We start from the raw sequence: 27,401 nt of genomic DNA, 5'->3' as shown, positions 1-27,401 counted from the left end.
AAAAAATGTTAAAAATTTTCACTAGTTTTTTCTAATTTAAAAATTAAAATTTTAAATTAAAAAATTTTAAAATACTAGTGAAAAGACTCAGTATTTTGACATAGGATTAGAATCCATTAAAGAGAATAAAATTGACATAAGTAAACATATAAAATCTGACATTAAGAACACTTTGGGAGGCTTATCAACAAACTGGATGAAATGGAAGACAGTGAACTTGAAGATGGGCCAATAAAAGCTATTAAAACTGAAGTGAAGAGAGAAAAAAATAGAATAAATCAGAGCACAAGAAACACAAAAGAAAAGCTCTCATAGACATATGCTTGGTGTATCAGAAGCAGAGTATAGAGAAAATTGGGCAAAAGCAACATTTGTAGACATAGCATTTGGTGATTTTCCAAAATTGAAAGGAGATATTCATCCACAGGCACAAGAAACTCAGTGAACTCCAATCAAAAAATGTGTAAAGAAAACTAGGCGTGTGATATTAAAACAGCTCAAAACCACAGTAAAAGAAAAAAAATCTTGAAAATCAGAAGTAGAAAACACACATTATCTTTAAAGGAGCAGCCAGCAGTAAGGCTGATGGCTAAATCTGCAGGAGGAACTATGGAATCCTGAAGACAATAGAAGGATATATTTAAAGTGCTGAAAGGAAAACAATTACCAATAGAGAATTTTTTACACAGCAAAAATATCTTTCAAAAATGAAGAAGCTAGATACAGTGCATTATCTCAGATTGGATCCTGGGACAGAAAAAGAACATCAGTAGAAAATATGGTTGCCGGGCGCGGTGGCTCACGCCTGTAATCCCAGCACTTTGGGAGGCCCAGACGGGCGGATCACGAGGTCAGGAGATCGAGACCATCCTGGCCAACACGGTGAAACCCCGTCTCTACTAAAAATACAAAAAATTAGCCGGACATGGTGGCAGGCGCCTGTAATCCCAGCTACTTGGGAGGCTGTGGCAGGAGAATGGCGTGAACCCGGGAGGCGGAGCTTGTAGTGAGCTGAGATCCCCCCACTGCACTCCAGCCTGGGTGACAGAGCCAGACTCCGTCTCAAAAAAAGAAAAAAAAAAAAAAAAAAGGTAAAATAGGAGTAAACTCTGTAGTTTAGTCAATCAATAGCAGTGTTTGTGTTTTGGTTTTGAAGTTTACCATGGGTATATAAAGGGTTAACATTAGGGGACTCTGGGTGAAGCTATACAGAAACTCTCAGTACTGTCTTTGGAAGTTTGATAAAAATCTAAAATCTTTCAAAAAAAAAAAGGTTTGTTTAAAATATAAAGGTGAAATGAAGTTATATTTGTCACCAGTAGAAGCAGATTATAGAGTATGCTAAAGGAAATTCTTCATATGCAAGAAAAATGATCCAGACAAAAGCTTAGAATTACAGAAAGAAAAGGCAATAGAAAGTGTAACTATATGAGTAAATATGAAAGAATATTACTGTTTTAAACAACAATAGAAATATCTTTGGGGTTTATACACAGGTAGATGTAAAATATGTGACTAAAATGGCACAACTGTAAAGAGATCTGTAAATGGAATTAAATTGTTGTAAGATTTTTGTGCTGTTTGAAAGTGATAAAAGAACTTAATTTTAGAAGGACTGCATGATTGCAGAAATGCATATGATAATCTACAGGGTAATCACTAAAATTTATACAAAAATGTAAAACAAGTTAAAATAAGAAATAAAAGGGAGTAAATTTTAAAAATTGGTTAATTCTAAAGAAGGCAGGGAAGGATGAAAATAGGAACAGGCCAAGCATGGTAGCTTCCACCTGTAATCCCAGCACTTTGGGAGGCCGCGGTGGGTGGATCATCTGAAGCCAGAAGTTCAAGAACAACCTGATCAACATGGTGAAACCCCGTCTCTACTAAAAAATGCAAAAATTAGCCAGGGATTGTGGTGTCCTCCTATAATCCCAGCTACTCTGGAGGCTGAGGCAGGAGAATTACCTGAACCCAGGAGACAGAGGTTGCAGTGAGCTGAGATCGCGCCACTGCACTCCAGCCTGGGAGACAGAGCGAAACTCTGTTTCCGGAAAAGAAAGGTAGGAAGGAAGGAAGGGAGGGAGGGAGGGAGGGAGGGAAAATAAAGACCCCAGATGGTGCAAAGAGAAACAATTATTGAGAAATCCTTAAATGCAACTACATTAACTATGACATAAAAATGGATAAAACATGATTTAAAAGACAAATGGATTTTAGAAAATCAAATATATGCTCTTGAAAGAGACAAACTTTATAGATATTGATTGCAAGTAAAAAAAGATGAAAGAAGATACACCATGGAAATACTAATACAAAGAAATTCAGGGAGGGCAGGGTGGCCCAGGCTTGTAATCCCAGCACTTTGGGAGGCTGAGGCAGGTGGATCGCTTGAGTCCAGGAGTTTGAGGATCAGCCCTGGTAATGTGGTAAAATCCCATCTCTTAAAAAAAAAAAATGCAAAATTTATCCGGGTGTTGTGACACACGTCTGTGTTCCCAGCTACTCAGGAGGTTGAGGTGGGAAGATCATCTGAGCCTCAGGAGGTCAAGACTGCCGTGAGCTGTGGTTGCGGCACTGCACTGCACTGAGCAACAGAATGAAACCCTGTCTAAAAAAAGAAGGAAAGAAATGTGGCTATAAAAAAATAAGGGAAAGAAAAATTTACTGCAAGAAATATTGCTAGACATAAAAAAGATATTTTACAATGAAAAAGAGGAATCCATTTAATAAGAAGCCAAGGCAATCCTAACTTTGCACTTAATAATATCATTTAAAAAATATATTGACAAGATTAAAATGAGAAATAGATAGATCCACAATCACAGTTAAAGATTTTAACATCATCTAAATAGTTGATGAAACAAGCAGACAAAAATTGGGAAAGATGAGACTTGAACAACATAGAATATCGTTAACTTCTGGGTGGGAGCATTGTCCTGAAGGGAAATGAGAGAGACTTCTCGGATGCTGGAAATATTCTAGATCTTGATCTGGGTGGTGATTGCATTTAACATTTGTATACATATATGTTACACCTCAGTAAAAAAAAAAAAAAAGCATATAAAATCTGTTATTGGCCAAATACTTAGGTAAAAATGTTTAATATAGTATATTTCTTTTAAATTTTACAAAACCCTTGAGGCTGAGTAATAAATTATCCTATATTAGAGGTTGTTAGCATGTTTAAATGATATTTGATGGAGAGGAAAAGTCACAAAACTCATCATAGTTATAAAGACATCATGATACTCAGTAGGGGAAAAGGTTCCAGTATTTTAAAAACATAATGAGAAATATGGGTTAAACTGTGTTTTAAGATATGCATTAGGAAATATATTGTCTTTTTAATAGAAATTATGAAAACAGGATATTACTGTAAATATTGCTAGATCTAGGAAGACCAATAAGTAGTTGCTAAACTTTGAGGATCTTTCAAAAAGTACATTCTGAAATTACTATTTATTTTCTGGAGTTGTGTTAGACAATGCTGCCAGGATAGGATATTCTAGTATACATTATGTTCTTTAAGAGCCCTCAATTTCATTCAATTCTCATACCAACTTTCTAACTTATTAATGATCCATATTTTTCATATGAAGCAGACTCACGTTTCTGCTAGTTAATAGCAACCACATGCTTTTTTGTGGTTGTTGCTAATAGTAAGAGCTATTATTTAGACAAGAATCTGAAAAGCACTATAGAGAAATCTTTGCAATATGGACTTTGTTCTAAGAGCTCTATATAGTAATTTTGAGCATTAGAAACTTCAAAATCTGCAGATAGTTTTTGTTTAGTATATATTGCAACAATTATTACATATTCAGGAATCAACTAAAATACACATTAGTGCTGTCATAGTTGAGGCATTTGCAGGATTAGAGCTGGACTGAGAGGGTAGATAGGCTTTGTAGGAAAAGAATAAGAAAGTTACCTAGTACTACAGGATATGTTGCTGACAGACAACTCAGTTGTCAGCTGCTTTGGGGATTGTTTCATCTCAAGAGAATTGTCAAGCCCAAAGTCGTGTCTCCTTCTGGGGTAACCTATATCCAATGACTTGATGAGTTTATATAAAAACTTGGCCTCCTTGCCCCAGATTTGGACTTAGAGAGGTCATCCCAGCTCTAGAACACACCGTGGGACTGACTGACATCTTCATTGAGACTGCTTTGCATCCAAACTTCTGTTTCTGTCTGGTTCTTCTTTCTTTCCTTTCCCCCAAGAATGTTGCTTCCAAGAGCAAAGCTAATGTCAGCCTCAGAATTTTTTCTGCATGAATATAGAACTAGAAGAAGGCTGTTTATTGCTTGGGACAGAGAAGAAAACTGGAGAATTGTATCTCTACCTAGAGGTGAGAGTAGCTGCCACTAGAGGCCATTGGGGCCATTAAAAGTCATCGGAGGCCATTCACAGCAGGGCCAGGGACACCAAAGCTTAAAAAGAAGGACAGAAAAAAGAGGAACAAGGGAGCTGCTTTGCATATGTACATCTGTAATTCTTAGAAAACATTGGTAGATGCTTTGAGTTCCTATGGGATCTGGGGTGTACTGTAACCTAATGATCACGGAAGAGTGAGGCCTGGGATTCAAGTTCATGGAATTCTTCTTGGGGACATAGGTTTAGAAGATAAGAGGAAGTGGAAGAATAATAAACGTTATGTCAAAAGTTTCATGAAACATTTGGAAAAGATCCCACAGATAACATCACACACCAGCATCACAAGGGGGGCAAGAGTGAAGAGAAAGAGTGGTCTGGATCTCCGGATGAGGTCCCTTCTCCAACACTGATGGTAGGAGGAGGGTTGGGGTAGGAGTGTTGAGGTGCATGAAGAAAATACATTTTATGAATAATCTTGAAAAAGAATTATAGTAACTAGAGGTAGGAGATGACTTGAGAAATTAAAAGGAGAAGGTTGGGAGTCTTATAACAAAAATGAACCATGCCTCACAGATTAACTGTGGCTTTTTAAACAAAAATTTTGTGATTCAAACATGATATGGAGCCTTGGGACTTACCACAGACTTTAATAAGAGTCAGATTAGTGTTTCTTATGGAGAGGAAGTATAAGCCATAGTCTTTGTCTTTGAGAGGAGACACAATTTTCTTTTACAGAAAGAGTTATAGAAAAACACAACCCAAGGCAATGCACTTACTGAAAGCTAAACAGAATGGTGATGTGTCCTTGTAAGTTCCCAGACACTTAAATTGGAGATTAAATGGTGGTGTATCATTGCTCATAAATTTGTATGCTTATTTCTGTCTAGAATTCAGAAGTGCTGTAAGATGGGCATTAGTAGTTTGAGCTCTTGCTCAAAATATCTGAAAATCCAATATCTGTTTGGTTATAATCTTATTTTTCTGCAAGTATGCCATGGGAAATTATTCTTTCTCAGGAAAAATACAGAGATGCAGAGTTGATATCTTCTCATTTTGAAGAGACATGTTGAGGCCATGTGATTCCTGAAGGCCATTGCTTAGGAAGTTTTCCTCGGTCTTTACCAGCTTCTTTGGTGCTGCATCACACTTTGAGATTTGCAAATCAATGGCTTTGGTCTAGCATCCTACAGAGCTTGGTGTTCCTGTTCTCCATCTTCTCCTCTAAGATGCTGATTCCTACTCTTGAAATCTCTTTCCTTTCTATTGTTTTGTCTTTAAAGGATTATCCCTCTAGAAGCAGTAGAATCAAACATTTTCTATACATTTAGTTTTATAAGAATCTATCGAACCATCTTCAATTCTCTAGAGAAACAAGGTTCTATATGTTCCACTGTGTTGTGTACATTGGGCACTCCATCAAAACTCTGGACTACTTACTTTCCATAGCTCTGGATGCCTTTCTAGGGTTTAAAGGCTATGCTCTACTACTATTTTCTAGAATTCTTCCAGGTTTAGTATCTTGTTGGCTTGACAGCCACCACCCCAATCGCTTTCTGTTAATACTCATTGATTGGAGGAGTACATGTGTATTGAGATCTAGAAATAAGCCTAAGCAACCCATCTCTTTCTAGGTGGAGTGTGCAACCTGAAATACAGGATAAAAAGGAAACTTAACTTACTGATTGTAATAAAAATAACTTGGGCACTTAAAACAGCTCAGGGCCAGGTGCGGTGGCTCACGCCTGTAATACCAGAACTTTGCAAGGCCAAAACAGGCTAATCACCTGTGGTCAGGAGTTCGAGACCAGCCTGGCCAACATGGTGAAACCCCATCTCTACTAAAAATACAAAAAATTAACCAGGTGTGGTAGCACACACCTGTAGTCACAGCTACTCGGGAGGTTGAGGCAGGAGAATCGTTTGAACCTGGGAAGGGGAGGTTGCAGTGAGCCTAGATCGTGCCACTACACTCCAACCTGGGCAACAGAGCAAGACTCTATCTCAAAAACAAACAAACAAACAAACAAAAAACAGCTCAGGATAAATTTGTAAGCCTATTTGGTTTTTCCCATTATTTCATATAATATCTTAAATTTATTGTAGTTTCTTGTCCATGATTCCTAGTGTAGGGTCATTCTCCTGGTAGTCAATAATTTCCACATTGCCTTGAGGAGAATTAAAATTGTTATAATTAGAATGCAAAAGAATCAACAGCTGTTTAGTTTTTGACTTTCAAAATAGACTTTTGAAATTCACATCAAAATCAATATTTTAAAAGGCCAAAGATTGTGCTTTTTAAGAACATATTTGATTGGGGGGAGGGGGGGAAAACCCCGGAAAGTAGCAGGCACATAATAGAATAGAAAGAGAACAGAAAGATCCAACTCTTCTCTTTCTGTCCCCTCCCTGTAGGACATTAGATGAGCCACAATTGGTATATTCGTTAGGAATTACGTTTGCGTGTGATGGAAACCAGCCATACGTGCCTTAACCAAGCACAGGTTAATTTAAAATGCCTAGGAAAAGTCATTCTAGACTGGCATGGCAGTTCCATGATGGCAATATTCTGGACTTGGTCTTTCTACTCAGTTATCCAGTTATCTCTCTTTGGTTCTCATTGGCATGGTGATTGCATGATTTCAGATGGGTGCTCCAGCCCCATGTCTGTGTTCTGACTAGACAGAAAGAGAAGAGAAGGCAAGCAGTAAGGAGGACAGGGGAAAGTAAAACACATGGAGAAGTATGCTAAGTTTTTATAAGTCAAAGTTGGCACTGCCACACCTAGTTACAAAGGAGTCTGGGAAATGTTTTATTTTGTTTATTTTATTTTAGTGTGGCTTTCCCAAGGAAAGAAAGAGCAACATCAGCTTAGGGGTGGAGGGACAGAGGATTAGAGGGATTGCTACTCGGCTTTTGGCTAAGATCAAGTGTGAGGGTTAGATGGAAAATAAGAGGAGGTCGGTGAGACTTGAGACATGTGGTACCCTCTCCCTGAGGGTATGGAGGAAAGCTGACTGAATATCATTGTGCTAGTGCCATGAGCTTCATGTAGTCTTTGCAAGGAATCCTCATGAACTGCTCCTTTTAGGCCAAGGGAGGGCCTTCCATTGACGCCTGCGTGAAGCTTTTATGGAGTGTATTTGAATTGTCCCCTCTTTTTTTATTTCTTCTACTTTTACTTTAGGTTCTAGGGGTACATGTGCAGGGTTTTTACATAGGTAAATTGCATGTCACTGAGGTTTGGTGTATGAATGATCCCATTACCCGTATAGTGAGCATAGTACCCAATAGGTAGCCTTCCATCCCACGCCTCCCACCCCCTCAAGCAGTCCCCAGTGTCTATTGTTCCCATCTTTGTGTAAATGTGTATTCAACGTTCAGTTGCCACTTATAAGTGAGAAAATGCAGTATTTGGTTTTCTGTTCCTGTGTTAGTTTGCTTAGAATAATGGCCTGTAGCTCCATCTTTGTTGCTGCAAAGGACATGATTTCATTCTTTTTTTATGGAGTGTAGTATTCCATGGTGTACATGTACCATATTTTCTTTATCCAATCCACTATGGTTGGGCATCTTGGTTGATCCCATGCATCTGCTATTGTGAATAGTGCTGCTATGAATATATGCATGCATGTGTCTTTTTGGTAGAATGCTTTATTTTACTTTGGGTATATACCCAGTAGTAGGATTGCAGGATCGAGTGGTAGTTCTGTTTTAAAGAAATTTCCACAATGCTTTCCACAGTGGCTGAACTAATTCGCTTTCCCATCAGCAGTGTGTAAGTGTTCCTTTTTCTCCACAGCCTCACCGCATCTGTGTGTTTTTTTGTTTTGTTTTTGTTTTTTGTTTGTTTGTTTGTTTTTTGAGATGGAGTCTCACTCTGTCGCCCAGGCTAGAGTGCAGTGGCGCGATCTCGGCTCACTGCAAGCTCCACCTCCCGGGTTCACACCGTTCTCCTGCCTCAGCCTCCCCAGTAGCTGGGACTACGGGTGCCCACCACCACGCCCGGCTAATTTTTTGTACTTTTATTGGAGACAGGGTTTCACTGTGTTAGCCAGGATGGTATCAATCTCCTGACCTCGTGATCCACCCACCTCGGCCTCCCAAAGTGTTGGAATTACAGGCGTGAGCTACCGCGCCTGGCCCATCTGTTGTTTTTTGACTTTTTAATAATAGGCATTCTGACGGGTGTGAGGTGGTATCTCATTGTGGTTTTGATTTTGAAGTGCCCCTTTGGAATTGGCCTTTTCAATGGTCAAAAACTGATAGTCGGTGGGTTTTATGGCACGTAAAGATGCAGGGAAGAGTAGAAAGGAGAACTCTTACCTTTGAGGAAGTGTTATGGGGTAAAATTCCTCCCATTCACCTCTCTGCTAATAACCTATGCACAAATGTTAAAGACTATCTCTTCTGTGATGAAATATGTTTTCTTAAATTCTTTATATCTTCAATTTCAGTTTTAAGAAAATTTCAAAGATGAAACAATTTGGGGAAGAAATGAGGACGAAAACACAAATTTTAAATAAAGCTGTGTTTGAGCTAAATACGGCAGTAAATTCAAGAGACTTCCACCAACTTCTGTCACTATAAAAGCACTTAGAAGTATTTTTGGACAACTTTCAGGAATGACCTTCATCACTGCTTTTAACCTTTGTGTCTGTGTGTGTGTGTTTCCCGTTACCCTTATACCCTTATTTGATTTGTATTGTTACCAAAGTTGTTGCACTTCTATTGTGGGGGCATGCAATAATTGATGTTTATGTGTTCACCATTTCTTTGACTGTTGGGCAAGCAAGACGTTGCCTGTCCCAGACTTTCCTAGGGGAGAACACATTGTAAATGAGTAATGCCCCCTACAAAAAGAAGGGAAGAAAAGAAGTGCACATTTGTATAAATAAAACCCCTTTTACTTTACATGCATAGTTTCAGAAGAGAGAGACTAGATATTCTTTCTCCCCCTAAAATACATTAGATAGATACTTCTAGAGGTGTGCACTTTTATTATGCTATTCATTTGATTCATGATTCATAAAGCACCTTTGTAATGAAAGCTGGCCAGGGTCTAAGCCAACACACTGACTTTAAAGATAGGCTTCTGCCATAATTCTCTGTGCTCTGGTTAGAGCAGCAGGGAACACCAATAGAATTTAAACTCATAGTCTTTCAAAGTAAAATTTGATAAAGAGAAGCTTACCTAAAATATTGTTGGTAAAAATCAAAGGAAGGCAGTAACTAGGGAAAAAAAAGAAACAGAATTGTTCCCTTTTGGAACTGTATTTTCAAAGAAAAACTGTTAGTCTTTTCATTCATGCCATTAAAGTATATTCCTCTACCTACAGAAAAAAATAGCATTATTATGCAGAAGAAAGGAGTAGTCAGATGTTTTATTTTTAGGTGAAACCAAATAGTGTGATTCGGATTAGTTGTTGCAAGTTTCAAATTCTGAGAACCTCATTCGAACCAGGGGCTCATGTGGGCTTTTGGTGGATGGGAATCTGGCTGTTTATATTCTTCTTGACACAATCCGTGAGTGCTGGATTCCAACAATCACAGACAATTCTGCTTTCCATTTATTTTGATGAGTAGAGCAGTTTATACAATGCCAATACATTCTATAAATGGTTTTCTTATATAATGGGCTTTTACTCTTTTTGATGACATAATCAGAGAGGTAAATAATAGCAGAGCAGAATGAAATGGTGTCGCCAAGGGCAGAACTTACTATTACTCTTAGCATTCTATCCCACTAGAGTTAAAAAGCTTTAAAACAAGTGGTTTTTTTTTCCATTTATTTAAAATTATTCTAGTAACCAAAAAAGTCATCTTAAGGTGCATAAGTTTTATGTTTTGCATATATTCAAGAGCCTTAAATATATACTAAGGGGCGAATGAGGCAGGGAACATTTTGTATTCAGTATAAGCAAAATTCTTAGTGTTCTATATCTGGAGTCTTGGTTAGTAGTTGACATTACTGATGAAGGACAGGAAATTGGAATCCAATAGATCTGCTGTACTTTGCTACAACCTGTTAGGAAATACTGCCTCAGCCGATCTGTCTGTCATTTGTTTTTTTTCTCCCTGACTTGGGCATTAGGTGTATGTAAATCATACAGTCTCGGGCCCTTCTTAATAATATGGCAATGGTTCTTTTTCTTTTTTGTGTTTTTCTTCAGAAATAATAACCACTTTTCATTTTCTTTTCTTTTCTTTCTTTCTTTCTTTTTTTTTTTTTTTGAGACCGTCTCACCTTGTCATCCAGGCTGGAATGCAGCAGCACGATCTCGGCTCACTGCAACCCCTGCCTCCTGGGTTCAAGCGATTCTCCCACCTCAAACTCCTGAGTAGCTGGCATTACAGGCACCACCACACCCAGCTGATTTTTGTATTTTTAGTAGAGACGGAGTTTCAATGTGTTGGCCAGGCTGGTCTTGAACTCCTGACCTCAATAATACAGCAGTGATCAAGTGAAATGAGGGTGACTTGAACACAGGCACTGCAACACTGAGACATCCATCTGATCATCACCAGGGCTACTAAGTGACTCACAGCTGGGTAGCATACACAGTGAGGAGATGCTGCACACAACGATGATTCCCATCCCCAGTGTGATGGAGTGGGATCCATCTACTCAGAATGGCAGGCAAAATATAACTTAGACATTATCTCTGAAATTTTCCATTTAGTATTTTCGGGCCAGGAATATTGTCCACAAAAGTTAACCATCAGTAACTGAAACCGCGGAAACGGAAACCATAGATAAAGACAGCCTGCTGTATTATTCCCATTTTGCAGAGTTTTAAGAACTCTTAAGATTTGAAGCCTAGAATGTCTGAACCTAGAGTGCCCTAAAATCTGTAAGCTTTTTTTGCTGTTGTTAATATTGCATGGCTCTCTGTGCCAGCCAGATTGAATGACCTCCAGAAATTAAGTGAGCCAATGCCCAAGATGCCAGGCCAATTGGCTTGGTTTCCAGACTTGGTTGAGCCCAGCTGCTCACCCTCCACCCTGGGGGTGGCGGGCAATAACTAAAAGAGAAACATCTGATTCCTGTCTGGAGCTCTCTCCCTCTTTCCTATAGCATTGGCTATTTAGGAATAGGGATTCTGTCTTCTGGTGTAGTTTTATGTCTGGCACAGTGTTATGGTAACTATTGAATGCATTATTTGTAGAAAAGGAAGAAGAATAATTTACCTATCTGTAGTGCTCAGATCATTCAGCCAAGAGTAAGTAATGCCTAATTGCATGAAGACTGCCACACGGAAGAACTAAATCACATTCATACATGATGCCAAAGAGTAAAGATAGTAGCAACACATAATATTCAATTAAATGCACCATTCAGTGTTTTTGCCTTCCCTGCCTTAAAGTTCATGTGTTGATAAAAATGACTTTCTGATATAGGGAGTTCATTTCAAAAAATGCTGTATATTTTGAGAATATTTTATATTTGGTTAATGAGGTGCTAATACATGTAAAAGAAATTAAGAAAACCTCATTAAGAGATCCAAAATAGTAATATTTTACAAATGGCAATACCATCAAATACTATTATCTCAGTGTTGAACATCAGATGTTTCCAATGTCCTCCCCTATGTGTGAATACCCTCTACAACATCCTGAATGCACTGTCTTCAGCCTCTGCCCTGATCCAAACATGGACAAAAACACTTTTTTTACAACCACAAATTAGAGTCTTGGACAGCTGTAATTCTTATACCCTTTTCTAATACTGAATTGAAATATACTTTCTCTAGTTTTCACCATGCTGGTAGTCCTCTTTTTTCTTTTCTCTACTTCTCTCTCTCTCGCTCTCTCTCTCTCATAAAACTGCTCTAAATTTGCTGGGTTGGAATCTAAAGTTGAATTGAAAATTGATATGTAGTGTAAGACATAGTATTTAAACATACTCTGAGTGGTGGTTTAAATTGGACTTTTAAAATGCAAAAGGGGTAAAAAAGAATAAAACGTTTAATTTTCTCTCCTTATTTGTTTTATTTTTAAGCATCTCCATTGCACTATTTCACTCATCTAAGTGAAATCAAGATCTTGGTTTTGGACTAAACTGAAATTCAAATGTGTATGAGCATGTTTGTTATTTAGTTGCGTGGGTTCATGAGGCATTTATTTTGATTTTTTAAAAATTGAGGGGCTTTGGATTTTTTCTGTGCACCTGAGACAACAATTGAGATGAAGAGGGCAGCGTGTGTCTGCCCACCACACTGTCTCTGCTTGAGGCTACAGACTTGCAGCCAAAAAGCAGGGGAACACTTCATAAAGAACTCCATGAGATATGGGAAAAGTGAGAGTCCTCTGGCTTTATTGCAGATTATAAGCTGTAACCTGAGTCAGGGAGAGAGACATTCTCCCAGGAGTCTCTGTGAGTCTCTGAGGGTTTGTTGTCCTGGGAAGATTTTGGCAGTGTGGTTTTGATGTGAAAATTTGCACTGGAGGGAGGGAAACAGGCAAAGAAGACTTCATTTAAGATCTTGGAATAGGGAAGAGAGATAGAATTCAATTCTGCTGAAACAAGAGGTGGGAAGACTTAAGTGCTGGGCTGGACTAGTAGAAAAGTTCTTGAAGGATATTAGGGGAGAGGCTGGTCATACGATTAGGCCATGTGTTTTGGCTAATTGCCACTTATGGAAGTTAGGTTCCTACCCTCCCACAGAGACTAGGAGAAAAGAGTGCTATCTTTCTTGATGATTGCATTTCAAAGAGATGGCTCTCAGGTCCTTGAGAAAGACATCACTGGACTGTGAAGCAAGAGACTAGAAGATTTACATCTCAAAGGGAAAGAGTACAAATTTGCAATTGTAAGCTTTGTAAAGTAAATGTTCTAAAAAAGGGGAGGTCGGGGGCTTATACATTCATGAAGAAGCCTGTCAAAAGTTTAGTCAAGCTGAAGGGAAGCTTACGAACGTCTTGGTCAAACAAGGATATTCTCCCGTGGCTGTAGCAGTGGCACTGAGAGGCACAGTCTTTGAGTGTTTTCGAAGCAGTGGGTGTCACTGAAAAGCTAAGACACTGTGAGAAAATAACTCACGAGATACTTCTGGATCTCCTGGAGGCTCTTGGAGAGGTTTGCAAAAGTCTGAAAGTGTGTTCAATATAGGTAGGGGCAAGACCAGTGAAATTTGGGTCATCACCACTAATGTGATCCCACAGACAGCCAGTGACTGGCAAGACCGGAGAAGTACAGAGTACAGAGGTGAAATGTTTCAACCTGACTTTGAACGTGTTATACCTTTCAGTCCACAGGTGCATGGACTGTGACATTTTGCTGCTTTGTCCTTCATAAAATGAATGCTGTGGTAGCGTGAAAGTAACACTAGACAGACAGCTAAAAGACCTGAGTTTGTTTTTCTTTGTACTGGTTGCTAGCTAAACTGACTGGATGAGGCACTCATCCCTCCTGGACTTCCTTATGGGGAATTGGGATAATACATCTATTTCACAGGTTGTTATCAGGATTAAATCACTATACATGGCATCCTTTGCAAAGCACTATGAATGACAGATCAGAGGCTTTTCTTTTGATTTTTAATATCTTACCCATTACTTAACCAGTAGCCTTAATGTGACCTCAGTTGTGTCTCTTTAGGACGTTGGTAACTTTTCATATTCAGATTATTCCTTCTGTGTACTTTTTGGAACTTTATTCCAGTTCCCATTCATTTAAATGGTATGTAATGTTTTAAATTGAACTTTTATCTCTATTTCATCTGTCGTGTTTTTTTGTTTTTTGTTTTTGTCTTGGACTTGGACTTCCTTTCTACAACTCTATCTCTTGGGAGCACTTTTGTGATAAAATGGAGGTCAGCAGGAATCTTGCCCCCACGCTTCTGTCTGAATACAACACATGTAACTGCTGCATTTGCTCACCACCACCAAAACGCTTCAGTGTTTGGTCAGTGGTTTTTAAGTTCTAAATGTATGCATCTGTTCAAATCTGTGTAAATTGTACTCTCTAGCCATAAGTTGCTTGATATCAATATCTATCTATCTATCTATCTATCTATCTATCTATCTATCTATCTATCTGTAAGAAACCAATTATGTTTGTAGAATGTCTAAAGAAGATGCCAGAATAATTTTGTGCTCTTTGATAGAAAGTGTGGGTGTTGATTTAAAAAAGAAGAAGAAAGAAATTCACATTTAATGGGATAAACATTCGTTTACCAGAAAAAAATTAATTTCCAACTTTAAAGGAATTGCTTATTTTTCCATTAAATCCTCAGAACAAAAAAATAACAATTTTGAGAGGGCAATCTAAAGATGCAGTTGTGGTTACTTTGGTATTTGGCCCTTTTTCTGTAGTAATTTAGTCTGAACAAAACCCAAGTGTGTGCTATTCTTTGGCTTTATAGCCCTCTAACCATAGGCGCTGATGGCATTCACAATTATGGATTAAATAGGGCCAACCCTTGTCAGTAATTTGTTAAAAAATTCCCACAGAGATACCTATGGTGCTGCTGAACAATGATGTTGGTAGTGTGTTATTTTGCTTTAGGAAAAGCTACTGCATTCCAACATGGGGTTCAATGACTGGTCCTGGAAACCTCTTCTCTGATGTAAATTAAACCTTGAGTACACTCTGCCTGGTACTGAAATTAGCATTTGGGTCCTGACCAAATTCTAACTTGTGAAATTGCAGATTACTTTACTACTGGATAAGAAATATACTCCATCATATCTTTCCTTTGTTATTTAATTATGCCTGGGGTTGTTAAATCACTGTAGCATTTTGCCACTGTGTGCAACCAGTGGGCTTTTAGAAATTTTAGCATGAAAGGCTCTCAAGAAAACATGAAAATCTTTTAACACAGGGTTATCTCCAGGAGGCTACTTTTGGTTTAGTTATGTGATTGTATTTGAGCAAATACATTTTCTTTAGTTCTACTTAGTGTTCTTTTTTAAATTGATGGACTTTCACAATAGGTTTTCAGGTCTTGCACTTTTCAATTTCATTTTTGGGGGTGTGGAAGTTTCAGAGTGAGATATAAAGTGATTTGTGAAATTAAAAATATTGAAGATAGAATCATTTGATAGTAATTTGGTGATCTGATTTTTTTCTGGAAATAACAATAGAAAGCTGATATTCTTAAGTGAGAGAAAAAATTTTTGAAGACAGCTACTGGATAGTTGAATATTTTATTTATTAATGAGATTGTTCACATTTTGAAGAGATTATTAACTGTGGTGCAATTGGGTTCTTTGTGAAGTGGCAGCAAAAGTCTTCTTGGTTTACACCAGGGTCAGCAAACTACACCTTGCAGGCCAAATCAGGTCTACCACTTGTTTTGTAAATAAAGTTTTCCTGGGGCATAGTCATGCCCATTTGTTTATGTGTTTTCTGTGCCTGCTTTTAAGAGACTATATGGACTTCAAAGCCTAAAATATATTTTCTATCTGTCCCTTTCCAGAAAACGTTTGTGTACCTCTCCTTTATATCATTAACTTTATCCTGTGGAGTCAGAGCTGGCTGTGCACATCCTCTAAACCACGGGAGAATCAAAATACATATTTGAGAAACAATCCTAAGATTTTCCCATCCCTTGGACTCTGGCTAGACATTTGTGGCAACCACAAGCTTCACTTTCTCTTTTCTCCCTTTCTCAAGATAGATCTGTGACTGTGGCACCAGCAGTTTGGGTTTGGTAGACGATAATATTGGATTGATAGTGTGTATACAGCCTTGAGCCTTAGAGTTAGTTTTTTTTTTTTTTTTTTTCAGCCACAGCTTCTCATTTTAGACTATCTGTAACTACCCTTGTGCTATAGTTGCTCTTATGCTGTAAACCATGACAGCATACTTCTATCTTTTGACATTGGCCAAAACTGGTCACACAACCACTACTAAGCCATTATTGTAGATTAATAAGAATTTGTATCTAGATTTAAAAATTTATATTTTTGAGATGGGATCTGTGTATGTTCCTCGGGCATATGTATGAACTCCTGGGCTCCTGCAATCCTCTTACCTAAACCTCACAAGTAGTTGGGATTACAGGTCTGCACCACCATGCCTAGTTTACACTTGAATTTTGGAATGGAGTTATTTACTCTTGCATTGCTTGGGAGAAGGATGGACACCTGGATTGCTTACTTTCCTTTTGCTACTCTAGAGCTACCTGTTTTCTGCCTATTTTATCATGGGTTTCCCCCAAAAGAAGAGCTGGAGAAAAGGGATAGATGCAGATAGATAGCTTATTTGAGGAAGTGACCTCAGGGAACAGCAGTCAGAGGATTGAACAGTGATGTTGATAGTGTGTTATTTTGCTTCAGGAAAAGCTACTGCATTCTGTCGTGGGATTCAATGGCCGGTATTGGAAGCCTCTTCTCTATTTGATACAAATTAAACCTTGAGTATTAGGACTAGTGAAATGGAGAATATATAAAGATAATCCAAGAGTGGAGTTATTAACACTGAATGTTAGTTACTACTACGGGCAACTGGGATTCAGTTTAGTTGAAAACCCTCTGAAGAATGGTATAGATCCTCCTTCAGACTTGTTTGCTCAAGACATGGGAAAAGGGTATATTTATCTACTTAATTCCAACTCCAGTTGGTCAAGGCTTGCCCCTGGGGCTGCTAAGTTCCTTGGATGTACAGTCGGAGTATGATGCAGAATGAGTAAGCAGGCTAGTCTTCTGTAGGTATCTCATGCAGTGGAGACAAAGAATTCCTGAAGCACAAGAAACATTTGTGCAGCTAAATTAAGGTTCTATTGCTTCGGCTGGTTGCTAAAGCAATAGTCAGAACAAAATAGTGAGCCAAGAGGATGTGAGACAGGGCATTGAAAATGTATATCTCCCTGTCCTTCTCAACCTGCTTCACACCTCAGGGAGCTGACCTCTGTAGCATAGATCACCTGAACTCCCTTTCCATCTGGCTTCTCATTGAGTCTTTGGTACCAGAAGAAATGGTAAGAAATCTGAAGGCAGGAGAATAGAATGGTTGAGAGCATTTGTTTCCCCTATCTTCTGTCCTTCCTGCATTGCCACAGTTTGTTCCACTGGGCCGCCACTCCTATTGGGTGAACCGGCTTCCATGACTCCACCCCTCTTTGGGTTTGTTAATATCATTATCTTTCTTTTTTTTTCTTTTCTTTTTTTTTTTCTTTTTTTGAGGCGGAGTCTCGCTCTGTCGCCCGGACTGGAGTGCAGTGGCCAGATCTCAGCTCACTGCAAGCTCCGCCTCCCGGGTTTACGCCATTCTCCTGCCTCAGCCTCCGGAGTAGCTGGGACTACAGGCGCCCGCCACCTCGCCCAGCTAGTTTTGTATTTTAGTAGAGACGGGGTTTCACCGTGTTAGCCAGTATGGTTTCGATCTCCTGACCTCATGATCCGCCGGTCTCGGCCTCCCAAAGTGCTGGGATTACAGGCTTGAGCCACCGCGCCCGGCCATATCATTCTCTTTCTACCGAAGGCCACAGCTCCTGCTAGGAGGCCTTTTTCCTGTAGTTATAGCTCTGCCTTAGATTGAATAATTGCTCATCTCTCTTTTCTTTCAGACCTGGAGTAGGTTTTAGTTTTCTGTTGTTGCTGATCTTCGGACCCAGCTCAAATCTTTTGCTGAGCTTTTGCGTATTAAATCTTTTGATTGTGGCTTAATTTACTGCCCAAACAAAATTGGGGTTTTGTTAGCAGTGAATAAGGGAGAACTTTTATGGGTTGACATCTAAAGGTGTCCGCTATTCCTGTTATGGGGCCAGGACCAACTGAAAGCTTGTCACCAGTGGAATGGCTTTAACACACTTAGAAAAAGGGCGTAGAGATGAAGTTCCTCTTTTGAGTAACATTCAGCTTTAGTGGCCTACTACTCCCATATTTTGGGTTGTTGAACTGGTAATGCTATATTTTAATTTTCCATTAAATTTTTCTTAAACATTAAAACCTTTTCAATTACAGGATTTAAGCAATATAAAAGGCATCAACATAAAAGTGAAAATCTCCCTTGATTCAACTACTCAGAGATAAATATTGTTAACATTTTGAATTTCTTCAGACTTTATCAATTGTCTATAAAGGTGATCAGCACCTTGGTTTTGTTCGGAAGGAAGACAGTAAGTGTAAAAATGTGGATGAGATGAGAGGAAACAAGGATAATTAAGTCACTGTATTGTCAGGTCAGCACAATGTGGATGGGATGAGAGGAAACAGGGATAATTAAGTCACTCTATTGTAAGGTCAGCACAAAGTCTGGATCTATCTCCTATTATTCAAAGATGATATTCAAACAAGATTAAAAAGAAAAGTAAATTGAAGAAAAATAGAAAACAAAAAACAAATGTCTACAACCCACCCACCCCTAACCATAACTAAGGAATAAAAGAACACCATGCTTTTCAAAAATTCCCTATGGTTAAGTACTTGTAACAACTTAAGTGTCTCCCATGAGATAGTAGAAAAATGTATTATTGTGAATTCATTTAGCAGAATTCTATGTTGTTAGTAGAATGTATAGAATATTACATGCTACTATAAAATTATCTTCAAGATATTTTTTAAAAATCAAGGCCTCTATTGTACCATTTATATTAAAAACAGCACAGATAAACATACATTTACATGCTCGAGTATAAATAAAATGTTTCTGGAAGGAAATAAGTAACTATTAACAATGTTTGATTACAGAAAATGGTTGCATATTTGGGGTAAGAGGGAGATTTGCTTTTCATTACATTTGTTTTGTCATATTTGTTTTCCGTCCACACATTATTCAGTTGGAAAAGATTTACTAGAGGGAAGGTAATTACATCTTAATTGTGCACTCAACTTCAAAACAACATCAGAATCCCTGAAATAAGGGAAGAAAGGTGACATTAAAAAAGTCAAAAGTTGTTTACTACATAGTTGTAAGTACAAAGTGAATTGGCAAGAAAAATTTACATTGTAAAGGAATTAAAATGTAATGAGGAAATTAAAGTCTGCATTGGAAGCAGTTACTGATAAGAATCATCTCTTTAGAGATGTAACCAATAACTTGGAAGATATTTTCAACAATTCTCCTGGAATTCATAGCACAATAACAAATAGAAGAAATTAACAAAAAGAAGAGGACAGAAACAGAAGGCAAAGAACAGAAGTTCAGCCTACAGAAAATTGGTCAAGAGGAGAGAACAAATTGATTAGGTAATATCAGATAATAGGATCTCTTATGTAATAAAGAATCTTTGTCATCAAAAAAAAAAAAAAAAAAATTGAACAGAGCAAGCATCAGGAACTAACAGTAGAAAACTTTCCTGAGATGAGTAACATCCTAAGACAGCACATGAGACAAACTGGTCAATAGGAAAACTACACCTAAACATACCTACAGAAATTTTGGAATTTCAATAGTAAACAAAGAATTCTCTGAGCATCTAGAAAGACAGAGTAGAGCAATCAGGCTGGTCTCAATCTTTTTCTCCATAATGTTGAACATTAGATGCTAGTGGAGCAATATTTATAGAATTTTGAAGTAAGTAAAAATAATTTGAGATTAACCAGAAATTCTCTGTTTAGTCATATATTATCATTCTTATGTAAAGGAATCAGAGAAGCTTTGTATTTACTATCTATTGATAGATTTATATGGGCTATAAAATTTATATACTCCACGTATTACTCTTTATAAAAAAAATACACTGTAATTTTTATTTTGTTTTAAAGATACTCAGAAATTCTGCTCTTGGGAAGATGGATTAGAAGTATTGTTCTTTACTCTTCCCACTAACTACAACTGAAACCCCAGACTTACATATAAAACAAGCATAAGGAGATTCTGAAAGGTGAAGAGAAGAAGGTGGACTTACTGGAGATCTTGAGACCCAATAAATAATGGAGTAGTAAGTTCCTTGGATTTTCTTTTTGCCTAATATACCACAGACTTGGAGCTGAAGAAGTTGGCAGCCCAGAAAAATCAAAAGGCACACATTTTCAAAAGTCTCAATAAAAGCCACCTTCCTCTAGCCAAAGGACCAAGAAATGGGCAGCCCAGACAGACAAAACAACAAGAGTAGAACCCTAAAAGCTCTCTTAGATCAATAAAAAGCACTGTAGCCAAACACCACAGAAATGTTGTGATCCCAACCCTTATCCACAATAGCAAGGATTAAATGTGAATCTGGACTTCTATCCTCACCAGAATGTGACAAGGTGCATCATCTCCCCTCTCAGGGTCATGTTAGGGAAGGATAAGTAGGGAGCCAAGACTTTCATACCTACCAGGCAGTTATGAGGACCCACCTACTCTGTGGTATCAGTGGATACCACATGGGGATCTTGAACTCCCAGTCTTATCTGGCAGTAATCACGCACCTCTGTCTCTCCTGGATAGTGGCCTAGAGGAGTGTCAGGACTTTCCTGACTTCCCTTTTGTGGAAAGACCACTCACTCTCCTCATATGTTAGCAGAGGCCACAAGAAATGATTTCACACATAAATTCGATACCTTTGATGAATGGGCCAAATCCTCAAAAACCACAGATTACTACAACTCACCCAATATAAAACAGATAATTCAAATATCCCTGTAACTATTAAAAAAATTGATCTTATTACTTAAAAACTCCCAAAATAGTAATATCCGAGCCCAGATGGTTTTCCTTGCGAATTCTAGCAAACATGTAAAAAAAGAATTAACATTAACTGTACACCAAGTCATCCAGAAATTAGAAGAGAAGAAAATCCTTCTCAATTCATTTTATGATGCTAGTATTACTCTGATACCAAAAAATTAAAGTACAAAAAAGCTAACTATAGACCAGTATCCCTCATAAACATGGATGTAAAAATCCTCAGTAAAACACTATCAAATATAATTCAGCTAAAAAGAATTAGACACTATGAACAAATGGGATTTGTTCAAAGAAGGCGAGTCTAGCTCAATACTGGAAAATAAATTAATGCAACCTACCATGGTAGAGAAAAAATTGTTATGTTCATAACAAGCAATGCAGAAAAAAGCACTGGACATTCACCCATTCATCACAAAGACTTTCAGAACAAATAGAAATAAAGGGGAGTGTTCTCAATCTGTTAAAGATCATCTACAAAAACTCCACAGTTAATATTTTACTTAATAGTAAAAGATTAAATGTTTTTCCCTAAGATTGGCAACAAGGTAAGGGTGTCTGCTCTTATTACTCAACTTAGTGCTAGAAGTTCTAGTCAGTACAACAAGACAAGAAAGGGAACTAAAAGGCATATTGGTTGGAAAGGAAGAAAAAAACCTGTTCCTACTTTCAGATGGTATAATTGTTCATGTATAAATTCCAAGGAATCTATACAAAAATTCCTGGAATGAATAAGTAAGTTCAGCAAAGTTGCAAGATTCAAGATAGGCATACAAAAATCTATTTTATTTCTATACATCAGCAATAAACATGTAGAAAAGCCACAATTAAATATAAAATACCATTTAAATTTGCTCCAAAAAAAGAGAAAGAAATACTGAGGTGTAAATATATCAAAACATAAATAGGACTTGGAGACAGAAACTACAAATACTGATGAAAGAAAGCAAAGAAGATCTAAATAGCTGCAAAGACATACCATATTCATAGATTGGAAGAATCAACATAGTAAAGATGTCAATTCTCCAAAAATTGATACACAGGCTGAATGCAATTCCTATAGTTCCAGAAATATTTTTTGTGTATATATACAGAAGATTATTCTAATATTTAAATGGAAAGTCAAAGAAACTAGAGTAGCTAAAACTATTTGAAAAAGAACAAATTGGGAGGAACCAGTCTACTTAATTTCTACAGTAACTGAGACTGTGTTATTGGCAGAAGGGTAGACACATAGATCAGTGGACAGGATAGAAAACCCAGAAGCAGGTCTCCAAAATTAAGCCTGATTGATTTTTTTTCAAAGATGCAAAAGCAATTTGATGAAAGCTAGCATTTTCAACAAACTATATTGGAGCAAGTGGACATCCATAGACAAAAACTGACATAAGTCTCATACTGCATATAAAAATTAAGTCAAATTGGAACATGGACTTAAATGTAAAACTATAAAATTTTGGAAAAAAATAGGAGAAAATCTTTGAGATCTAGGGTTAAACTTGACACCAAAAGTATGATCCAGAAAAGGAAAATTGATAAATTGAGCTTCATAAAATTAAAAAAAAAAATTAAAAACCCTTTTCTCTGTGAAAAACCCTTTTAAGTGGATAGCAAGATAAGATACTGACTAGGAGAAAATATTTGCAAACTACATGTCTGATGAAGGATTAGTGTCTGGAATATGCAAAAAAACTCAAAACAGTAAAACAAAAACAAGAAAATGGGCAAATGTCAAGAAGAGATATTTTACTGAATGAGAAAAATGGATGACAAATAAACATGTGAAAAGATTTCCAACATCTTTTCATAATCCATAATCATTAGGAAAATCAAATTAAAATATCAGTATACACCTATCAGAATGGCTAAAATGAGAGAAAAACGGATGACAAATAGACATGTGAAAAGATTTCCAACATCATAATCATTAGGAAAATCCAATTAAAATGTCAGTATATACCTATCAGAATGGCTAAAATAAGAAACAGTGACCAACACCAAATTATGAATTTGTATCTCATTACAGCTTTAATAATATGCCATTAATTTTCTTAATATTTTCCTTGCTATTGTTTTTCTTAATAATGGACTTGAATATCTTTTACTTAACGGTTTATGAGAAGCTGGCTTGTGTTGGCATTTAATGTAAAATGGTTAGAGATACTTTGCTTCTTCAAAAACAATGAAGTAGCTCAAGGAATGATTAAAAGTATAATCAAATAACATGAAGTCAAGCAGATAATTAAATGTATATGTGAGAACATAAACCTTGTCTGCCCTTTTCAGAGCTGTAAGCCCAGGACTGTGTCATTAGTCTAGGACAGGCAATCAATAAACTTTTGTTAAATGGGTATGTGAATGATCAAATAAGGGGATGAATAAAAGCAGAACTTGTGGAATAAGAAGAATATTCATAGAACTGAAAATTGTAAGACTTCCTAAGGATGCTCCGGGCTGCATTCTTTTTTTTTTTTTTAGACGGAGTTTCATTCTTTGTTGCCCAGGCTGGAGTGCAATGGGGTGATCTGGGCTCACTGCAACCTCTGCCTCCCGGGTTCAAGCGATTCTTCTGTCTCAGCCTCCTGAGTAGCTGGGATTACAGGTGCCTGCCACCATGCCTGGCTAACTTTTTTGTATTTTTAGTAGAGATGAGGTTTCTCCATGTTGGCCAGACTAGTCTCGAACTCCTGACCTCAGGTGATCTGCCCACCTCCGCCTCCCAAAGTGCTGGGATAGAGGTGTGAGCCACTGCTCCCAGCCAGGGCTACATTCTTAAAGAGAATTGTACCCTTTGTCACCCAGAGCTGTGAAAATGGACAGACCAGTGCAAGTACATGTTTCCAGGGAAACCTATGAGCTGAACCAAGTATGGTCTTAGAATACACTGGTAGAGACAGACAGATCTGCCTAATTGTTCATTTCTGGGACATTGGATACTTTCTGGGAGCAAAATTAATCATAGGAAGGAAGCTTGCCACTGTGACAAGTTGGTAGCATTGCAAAAAACAAAAAACAAAGAAAACTTACTGTTTATCCTTGAAATCCTTTTAACATGTGCCAAAGCTTTCCATTTCAGCCCCAAAATAAAACCTTTGCAGTAAAAATTGATGTAGGTTTATTTCGAGGTTTGTTACAGGTAGCAAAACCTTTCCTGAATGCACAGTTTTGTTTAGGAAAGGATTGCTGTGCTGTTGGGCACTGAGAAACTGAGGAGAGGGACGGTTTCACTGCTACAGGGAAGAATGTGGGATTCTTAAAGACTCATTTTGGTGACTTCATACATTTTCCCAATATTAATATCCTGGAAAAGGAAGAGTAACAGATAGAATCTCAAGCTAGGGACACAGTGTTGGATAGACTGACTGTAGATAAAGTCACTTTTTGCGGGTCCTGTTTCAGGTGGCTCTGACTGGCTTCCTTCACTCCTATGTGTGCTACAGTCTGAATGTTTCTGCCTCTCCAAAATTCATGTGTTGTAACGTAATCAGCAATGAGATGGTATTAGGGGTATTAGGAGGTGGGGTTTGGGAATGTGATTAGATCATTAGAATGGGACTAGTGTCTTTATAATAGAGGCTCCAGGGACCTGCCTTGTCCCTTCTACAATGTGAGGACACAGCAAGAAGGCACCATCTATGAACTAAAAGCTAGCACTCGCTAGACACCAAATCTACTGATGCCTTGATCTTGGACTTTCCAGCTCCCAGAACTGTGAGAAATTACTTTCCGTTGTTTATAAACCACCCAGTTTCTATTATTTGGTTATAGCAGCCCAAACAGACTAAGACAATGTGCAACATCCCCAAGTCTTCTGATGCTGAAATGAAATGATGTTTCTTTCTCCATTGTCAGTCTTTGGTCCTCAAAATTCCCATTTTTTTATGACCTGTGATGAGATTAACAGAATTGAAATAGAAGCCTTCAAATCTTATATATTGAATACAGCAGATAATTAATATTTCCTGTCATGGCTTAGGCTAAAGTCCCACACACTCTGGCCTTCTGCTTAAAACAATCCAACATGCTCCTTTTTAATCAGATGGCAATTCTCAAGATCCTGTTAAGAATCCTAGCCAAACCTCCTAATCATTCAGGTGCCTCACACAAAAGACTGGTTTGCTTTTTTGCTTTTGTTTGGAAGGTCACCTTTGTCAGGGCTGTAATTAATTCTTGCCAGGCTAATAGTGTTCCCTGTGAATCACACAAGTCTTGGGGGGAGAAAATTGATAATCTAATAACCATGGCAAAGTGAGACATCATCACCTTCCAGACCAGGTATCTGGCTGTCTTTTTTTTTTTTTTTTTTTTTTTTGGTGGTCACAAGTTGGTCTGTAGTTATGATTGCTGCTAACTATAGAGAAAATTCAAAAAACAAAACCCAGTTTCTTTGACTTTCTTTAGGTTAGCTGTATCTTCTGCCCCTGGTTTCAAGTACAAAGGCAGATTCGGAGTCAGCCCATCCCCTTACCTGGAAGCAGACTTTTCATGCAATAAGATATAACAGCTTAGCTTGCATGAGGTTTTGGGAAAAGGCCAAATATTCAAAAAACCATCTGCTTGCACTGCTCATAAATCACAGAAATGATTGCCCTTGATCTGCAGCCATTCTCCATTATAGAGGATATTGGTTTCCAAAAGATGTCACAGCATATTGAAATGAGATGGTCTCTTCCAAGCAGAAAATTCCTCTTCACCATTACATTATTATAGTTGAGTAGAATTATGTCACGTTAGTCCTCAAAGGCAGATAGGATCTCAGAGAAGATGCAAGTGGAGGGGTGGTTGTAAATTTTGCAACTAGCATAAAGGACAAGCCGCTAAAACTTTTTTATGCTTTGCTCCAGTCAAATACTGTGAGAGTTTGACATGATTGGGAGCAAGGAGTTCTATTTCTGAACATGTCTTTTAAACAGATGTCCATCTTGTCACCCGTAACACTTTTTCTCACCAAGAGCAGAGACAATGGCAGTTAATAGAATGAATATAAAGAATGACTGTACAGCAAATAGCCCATGAAAGTTAGACACTGTTATTTAGCACTTGTGGAACTATCTGCAGTATACTTGGCATTGTACAAAGTGCAGGGCATGACAGGACATCTGGCCAATGGCTTTGATGATCTAAGTGAGACACAACCTTCTGAGGAGCTAGCCTGGAAAATGCAGACTCTGCTCACTTACCCTCTGTTGTAAGAGCCAGTGAAGTGTCAGGTCTGAAATCCACAAAGCTCCGGGAAATTCCCAGAACATTCTTTGACACCCAGGGTTCATTCCAGCTGGGCTGATCTGACAGCATGTTGCCGGCTGACCTACAGGGAGTTGGTTGCAGTTACAGGCTCATATGCGGTGTCTTTGTTCAGAAAATGATTACAATGAGGGCTCTTTCATTCTGAGTTTACTTTACCATCTGTTTGAAATCACAAAAGGGCAAACTAGGTGAGGGGTGGACAGGAACTCTTTGTACTGTGTTTGTAAATGTTGTACAAATGTAAAACTCTTCTAAAACAAAACACTTATTAAAAACACATTTACTGACAACCTGCTATCTGGCCAGGTTCTGCTGTAGGTGTGTGAGTAAAATTTGCACTTATGAAGTTATATTTTAGCTAACATGTAGCCTAGAAATAATGTGCATCAAATGATGAAAGCCTCGCACCACTATTACTAGGTGATGGATGGTGGGATGATGGCAGAGAGGGTAGGGTATAAAGGAGAATATGGTGATTAAGTAAAAGATTTTGGTGTTTTACAGACCTGGGTTTGTATTCCAGTTCTACTTTCAAAATATATTATTTTGGGCTTGTTATCTAACTTCATTAAGACTAATTTTCTTTGTTGATAATATTTTCTCATGAAAATCTTGTTAGAACTAAAAATATATATATTTCATATATATGCATACAAACATATGTTTGTATACATGTATATATGTGTGTATATTTGAATATATGTGTGTATATATGTGTGTATGTTTGTATATGTATATATCTGTATCTGCAAATTTTGGATACTTGTTCAGGACAAAGCCTGAAAGGGTGCTCAATAAAAGATAGCTATTATTACTTCTACTCAATAAAGTAACAATTCCAAAACACTTTGGTAGAATAAAGAAGTTAGTGCTGATACAGTATTGAACAACTGAAGTGAAGGGTGATCCCATAAGACTGGGTAGGCCATGTCCCTTAGCCTCAGCTGGCTGTGTGTTTCACCAGATCCTGTGAGGGACAGATGGAAAGTACATGTTGAACCAACACCAAGCATTGTGTGTATGTGTGCCTGCATGTGTGTGTGTGCATGCTTTGGTTTGCAAGAAAAAGAAATAGGCTCAGCTACCTCAGGGATGATGATCTATTTCAAGGAAAAATAAGAAGTATAGAAATACAAGGAACTCTTTGCAACTGCATTAGGGTTCAAAGACTAGAGTGAGGTTCTCAGCTGTTCAGGTTACGACAGCAGCTCCAGTGACT

The 27,401-nt window shown here is 37.8% G+C and overlaps 1 pseudogene; it reads right to left on the bottom strand.

Annotated features, from left to right (window-relative positions):
- LOC108512009 (nucleophosmin pseudogene) overlaps positions 1 to 26,230 on the bottom strand; it is a 76,575-nt pseudogene extending 50,345 nt beyond the window's left edge.
- Between the last annotated feature and the right edge of the window lie 1,171 nt (positions 26,231 to 27,401).

The sequence above is a fragment of the Rhinopithecus bieti genome, unplaced genomic scaffold, assembly GCF_001698545.2.
Source record: "Rhinopithecus bieti isolate Rb0 unplaced genomic scaffold, ASM169854v2 scaffold_28090, whole genome shotgun sequence".
NCBI classification, from domain to species: domain Eukaryota; kingdom Metazoa; phylum Chordata; class Mammalia; order Primates; family Cercopithecidae; genus Rhinopithecus; species Rhinopithecus bieti.
The sequence above is the reverse complement of the archived record's forward strand: the minus strand, read 5'-3'. Positions and strand labels throughout refer to the sequence as shown.